We start from the raw sequence: 7,237 nt of genomic DNA on the forward strand, positions 1-7,237 counted from the left end.
TGTTACTTAGATTTTTTTAAGGTATAATACTACCACTGTTTTTTTTTCGAGGTAATTTGCAAAACAATGAATTTGGAAATTACTTTCTTTTAATTTTCTTATTTTTATTATTTAAGAAAAAAATGAAAATTTAAAGAGACTCCCATAACAACCTCCATAAACTATTGTAAAAAATTATCATATTGAAATTATATATTGGAATATTATAAAATTGTTATTTAAAAAATATTAATTTAAAATTCCAGATAAGGTAAATCGCGTTTAAGTTATGGTAGATATTTAAAAAAAATTTGTTTCAAGAAAATTACATTTTAGGACATAAATTTATAATTTTATAATTTTGGCATACTTACAGTTAATAGTCTATATTAATAATATAATTAGTTCCTTATATATATTTATAATATAGCTCAATCCTTCTCATTAGCTTGTGAGACGTCAGAAGCCAATCTTTTGGTCTTACGAGCAATTTTTTCTGATCATTATATTTAATGCTGAGGAAGTGTAACGCGTTGGTTATCTTCAAAATAAAATTTGTATAAATTTTTATCAATGACAATGCTCAGAATTTACGTTATTTTTGCAGTTTGTTAGGACGACTAAATTTTCCGAATCTTTTCTATCGACATAACTACATTTTATTTTGACAAGATTATGCTCACATACACACACACACACACACACACACACACACACACAATATATGTTGCGTGTATCTGCACGCCATAACGAAATTGAATTACTAGTGAAACTGAACTATTGCGAAACTAAACTGAACAATTTTGAATTACACCTACTATTGAATAGGCACTTTGAAAGCGAGGTGACAAATACATATACACCACACATAATTTGATATTAGTGAAAAAACGTACGTTAGTACGTACGTACTAGTTTCTAGTTACACGAGATGTGCGTCGACATCCATTGCGCCGTGTTAAAATAGGCCGAATGCACAGATGTGTGTAGTAGTATTATAGTAATATTATAAATATTTCGAATTTTGCTTTGAAAATAATTTTGTGTCATTTTTGTGACTTCAAATTGATGAAAAATAAAAGCATTTATTCTCATTTATTTACATACTATATATAATAATACATATTTCTTTATGTTTCTGGCGATTGTTAATATTTAAATTCATGTTATGATGGATCAGTCGGTATTATCAAATTCTATCGACCCACGCTATTACTTGATTTATATTGAAGTAAGACTAGATTTTGTCAATATATTTACGGCATTCTATTATTGATGATATCGAATTCAATTAAACTGTGACGAGTTTCCATTTAATGAAAAATAGCTAATGCGATATACGGATTTCCTCTCTGATTTTACTCCGTGATACTTTTTATATGCGAACTTGCATCATAATTGAACGCGATTGGATTTATATTACGCTCAGCGTAGTATGTAGTCTCATCTCTCAAAAGAAATAAGACTTTTATGTCATCTTTTTTCCAATATTCGAATTTCTTTTCCTATACCGCAATTGATTTGTACAATTGATTCAATTTCAAAATTTCTTCAATTACAGGATGGTTTATTTGGCGGTTTAACAGCGGTATTCCGAAATAATAGATATGTTCTTGTTGATCCACTCATCCTCTTATGCCCTCGTTCGATCATCTTTCTCATTCGGTTATGATATGTCACTCTTCCTTTTCTCTCTCTCTTCTTCCTTTGATAGTTTCATTCTTGTCGCTCGTTCGCACGTTTACTCGCAAAACGACGAACACCTGGTGCACGCACCTGAGTCCTTAAGGCCGTTCAACTCGTACAGCACGGGCGCGTGCTTCGTTCGTTCCTTTTCGTTCGGATCTGCTCGTGTAAATATGACCATAGCCACATAAACTTACATTCAAAATTTCGACAAACCGATGCACTTAACGACTAAGTGATAGATAAAACAACGAAAAAGAGTGAGGAAAAAATAAGAATTTATATTGATACGAGTGCGTGCAAATGCAAGACACGCGTGATTTTGTTGTATAGCTGCTATATTGTAATGGGATTTTGATTAAAAAAAAAAAAATTGCCACAATTCCTTTCTTTATTATGCAATGATAGTTTTTAACAATGTAAATGTTAATAAAATGTGTGTGATTATTTGATATTATCAATGTTTGATAAAGAATGAAAGAATGAACAAGATCGTTTTAAATTAATGAGTCTTTCACGAGTAAATATTTACATCGCGACAAGTCATGTGGTATATACGTTATATCACGTCAAAAAGCAATACTGAAGTCTTTTCATCTACGATTTCAAAGAACTTAAATGGAGCTCTGGTCATTCAGTTTGGAACAAATATAATTTAATCGTAGAATATTTATCCAGCGCATATCGATCGTAAGGCCAATCCACGACGGCGACGTCGCGGATGAATAAGTGGATGCATAGATGGATGGACGAAGGGATTCTTACGCCAGTGGGTTGTGTCGATCCATGTTGTCAGACCGGATTCCTGACTGCCAAGGTCACTTCGCCATCGCAGCACTACCACCTGCAGCACGAATAATCGTATTTTATATCGTCTTCTTTCTCTCCTTTCATATTTCCTCTCTTTTTTTTTGCTCAGGTACTCCCTAATTAGTTCCAATAATATGTAATTTTTACCCTTCAGAATCTTAGTTTTAACTCGGACGGTCTGCAAAGTGAAATATTCATATAGTATTCTAAATGATTAATGATACAATTGCTAATGCAGCTCTCTAAATCTGTACCTTAGAAATAAAGAATCGTATCTCCATTATTAAAAATTTAAGAAACATAATTTAAAGTTTGTTATTTCTATAAAAATTTCTAATTCGACTTTTTCTAACATTGTACCTTAGGATCAACTATAGTAATAATGGATATAAGACCGTCTATCATATTATACAATTTCAACTCCTGGTATATTGGAAAAAGTAAATTAACTCTAATTTTGACAGAAACTGAAGATACGATTCCTTACCCCTAAGGTACAGAAATATAATTGTCAAATAGCCACCAATAAATAAATAGAAAATTGTTATGTATAATTAATATTGATATAATATATCGCTTATAAATATCGACGTATACAATAATCACATAATTTTCGCGATATGAGACTGCATGTATGAGATCTAAAACCGACGAAATGTTTGTCGCGTAATGAGATTTCGAACAGTGAGTGTAAAAATCTCGACGTACTGTAGAATATAATCACAAATCTACATTATATGTTGCAAATTAAAACTGCGGTGTACCGTAGAGATATCTGATTAAATTTAACCCTTCGCCCGTAATCTGGGTCGTAAATGGCACAAGCCGAAATTCAAAATAGAATACCGCCGAAATGAAAAGGGGGGAGGGCTTGCTTTCCCTCGTAAAAAAAGTAGGTAGTGGGGAGAACTCATGCCCAAAGTTTCGTAAGTTTCATTGGAATTCGCCAGTGTGTGCTTGACCAGCAGCGAGTCAAAGTGCGTCCAGTGCCAATATTGACCCTGATTACGGACAGTGCCAGACTTTCGTGCAAGTAAGTAAAATTAATTTAACGTCATTTTCATATTACTACAGTTATTTTTAACTTATATAAGTGATATTTTTTTATGATTGTGTATATTATATATATAACCTCAAAATGAGTGGATGAAAACACGTGTAAAAAGAAATTACATGTACTTTCAGAGTACAATGAATGATCAAGCGACAAATATCAGATATTATTTACGAGAAAGACGTCACGCAGTTGAGGATGAAGCTTCTGAAAATGAGTCAGACCACGAGGAAGTCGAGGAGCACGTGTCTGGGCCTGAAGAAGCTGACGGAGACTCCGATTTCGATACAAGCACAAATTTATGTTTGTCATGTGCTAATTCTTGGACAGAATAAATCACTCTTAATGTTCTTAAATGATTTTATATAATTTTTTAATAAAATAATGTAAAAATTACGCTAAAAGTCTTATTTTTCTTTAACCCGAAAAACGCCATTTTCAATCCTCAGAATAATTATACTTTTTGAAAATGACCCATATACAGAATTTTTTCTTGAAAGTACACATATTTAACTATAAAACCTCGTTGGAATTTTTTATTTTGATTTAAAATTCAATGAGATATGATTTTTTTAATAAAAATGGATTTTTATTAATTTTTTGCATAAAGAATTATTTATAAACAATTTATTTTATAACGAATCGCTAAATAAACTTTGGGATTATAAAATAGGATAGTATACAAGTATTACAGAATTTTTTCAGATTTTTTGAACACTATTTACTAGGTCAAAATAACGACAGAACATTTACGACCCAGATTACGGACGATGCCAGTCAAATTATAGTTTACGGGCGAAGGGTTAAACATTAAGTAATATTGATTTACTTTTTTACGAGTTTTTATTTAAACTTTTTATCAATGTTATGCAATCAAAATCATTATCTTATCTATAGATATTGATATCTATCAGACAGCTTATCAAGCGAACATGAAAGCATGAAACGAGTAGGTCAAATAGTAATATAGTAGTAATAAGATCGAACATATACGAAAAATCTAACAATGTAATATGCATTGTAAGTTACCATGTGATATGCATTCAGATTACTAAGGATTATTTCATAACACAAAAAGTCTCTTAAAAAATTCTTTAAATCCGTACCGATCTGATTCATATAATTAAGATTGATTTGTAAACATTTGCGGTATCATTATAAGAATGATTTGGCGGCGTGACTCGGCTTCCGCACGATTTGACTTGGCACAGAGACGCGGCGTGGCGTGATATAGCGTAGTGTGGTGTGGCGTGGCGCGGTATGGCACGGCGCGGCGTGGCGTTGCGTAGAGCGGCGCGACGCGGCACGGCGGGGCGGGGCGGGGCGGGCCAGCAAAACAAGCGAATAAAGCGTAATGGGGAAGTGAGTTCGTTCCTATTCGAAACTTTCGCAGCAAACTCGGTAGCACGGCAGTCGAATACAATGGCCGTGCAGAACTTTCCGCGAAACTAAACAAGTTTATTTAACTTACCACCCTGCACCCCTGTAACACCCATCTGGGGGTAGCACCCTGAGCCACTCTCACGAACCACCCTCCTCCTTATACAGTCAGACTCGAAATCCCCACTGCGTCTCTTCCTCTTTCTCCTCCATCTCCGACGTTTTCCTCGTCTCTCACTCTCTTCTCTTCTCTCATCCAACTCGTACGGTCCCGCCCATCTACCTGCAATAACGGCAAGTTTTCCGAAAGTTTCCGACAGATTAACGACTATTGGAATTGTTGAAGTTATGGGAGAAGGAACGAGGCAGACAGAGAAGAAAAGGCGGAGAAATGAGAAGCAGCGGGTATGACGGAAGGGGTAGTGGTACGGCAGTAGGGATTGAATACCGGAGTTTCCATCGATGTTACCGTGCTGCTTCTATTGGTGGTCAGAAAAGAGCGAGGAAGAGCACGGAGTATGATATAGCGCAGTCAATATCCGAGAAGATTGGATCCGATCTTTGAAGAGATGACCGTATCGTCGCGCCATATCACTTCTCTTTGCCACATCTTGAGCAGTTGACTGACCATAACATATGTTGGCATAAAGCTAAAGTTAAAGCCGGGCTCTTGTTAAACGAAATCTGAAACAATCAGAGTTAAAAGTTTACACGAAATATCTTCTCATAGCATCGTATGCACGAAATTGAATCTCTTGTAGTTGCAGAATTTGTATCTATTATCTTACTAATCTATGAAGCTGATGAGGCCAGCTCGTGGCTTAATGCGAATTTACGTGTGCGCTCGCGTATGTGTATTGACATGGTCTACTTACGCTTTCTCACTCCTAGCTGCGAATCATGCTCCAATAATTCCGCAAATAGTAGAACGATCACAACGATACTGGCGATCGTGAAAAATCTGGCGACGCGATATTCGTACGCACAGTACGATATGTAATATGCTTGTGCACTTTCATAGGCATAATGTAATTACTAATGATTACGCAATTCGATGCTTATCGCTAGATAGAGATCCTACGAATTAATTAGAAGCATAAATAAGTAAATGCCTGTCAGACAGAACTTCGTTATTTCTTATCCGTTAGAATATGACAAAACATGACGGCATGCTCTTATATTAAATTTCTGCAAATTAATTAATTAATAGCTGTATGAGAGGCAATTCATTGTGTAGTATATAAGTAATAATGAAGCTAATTGTAAGTGTTTTTAATTTTAAGCTTATCTATTACCTAGTAAGTAAATGGTACTTTTGAAAACATATACTTGAAAAAATGTATATATATCATCTATTAACTACTAAACTTACATACAATATATCTATATGACACAAAGATAATAGTTGTATTTATTCTAGATTGTTATCACGAAAACACGATGCAGCAAAGAGCGAATGTAAGATGCAAAATTCTGTTTGTAACTCTGGTATGATACTTTCAATATATTTTAAAACAAGCATATTACGATATTAAATGAAAGATCACTAAACGTAAAATTTTTTTTGTAAATCGATTATTCGTTTTACGGAAAAAAAACTACTAACAAAGACTTTTATTTAAAGCTTTTGAAATATTTGTGAAATACGTTGTGAGAATTAAAGTCAAATACAACATTGTCGATATAGTTGTTTTTTCTTGCGCAACAATGTGCCTGTTCATCGGATTCTCGCAGTTTCTCAGTTTGGAAACAAATTATACTCGATCATCCCGCGTATTTACTTGACTCCATGTGACTATTATCTATAATCTTCAAACTGAAATTGTCTGAAAGCAAACTGTTGTAATGACATTAAAGACATCTAACATACCATAATACATATCCTGGAGGTACTCTCGAAAAAGTGCGTCAGAAAATTATCGTCGTAGATCGTGCTAAGCGGTGTATTGAAGTTATATAGATTTTTTTATTTTGAATAAAATAAACATAAAAATGATAAAATGGACTGATCAAATCTATATCTCTATCTATATCTATCTATACTATTATCTATATCTATACTCTATCTATACTATTATCTATACTATTATATAAAATCCTTACGGGTGGTGTATGTTTGAACGTTAATAACGTGAAAACTATTGGACCGAATTTTTACCACAAGTACATGAAATAGGGCTAGAATTTTCCGGGGAGTGCTATAGAGTGTGTAGTTTTTCGTTACCGATTTTCTGAAAACCGATTTTTTTAATTTTTCTAATTCTTACGGGTAAAAGAATTTAAAAAATCGGTTTTCAGAAAATAGATAACGAAAAACTATACACTCTA

At 33.8% G+C, this 7,237-nt stretch overlaps 1 long non-coding RNA gene across 2 annotated transcripts; it reads right to left on the minus strand.

The window, feature by feature from the left end:
• Positions 1-1,078: 1,078 nt before the first annotated feature.
• On the minus strand, positions 1,079-5,868 carry LOC112454501. 2 transcript variants are annotated; one of them, XR_003040735.1, is made up of 6 exons: positions 5,785-5,868; positions 5,379-5,593; positions 5,001-5,192; positions 2,623-2,653; positions 2,431-2,509; positions 1,079-1,824 (listed from the first exon to the last, which is right to left on the minus strand). It is a non-coding gene; the product is annotated as an uncharacterized LOC112454501 (long non-coding RNA). The 2 variants fall into 2 exon arrangements; XR_003040734.1 differs by lacking the exon at positions 2,623-2,653.
• Positions 5,869-7,237: the final 1,369 nt, after the last annotated feature.

The sequence above is a fragment of the Temnothorax curvispinosus genome, unplaced genomic scaffold (assembly GCF_003070985.1).
Source record: "Temnothorax curvispinosus isolate PA1 unplaced genomic scaffold, ASM307098v1 QBEX01005107.1, whole genome shotgun sequence".
Lineage (NCBI taxonomy): Eukaryota > Metazoa > Arthropoda > Insecta > Hymenoptera > Formicidae > Temnothorax > Temnothorax curvispinosus.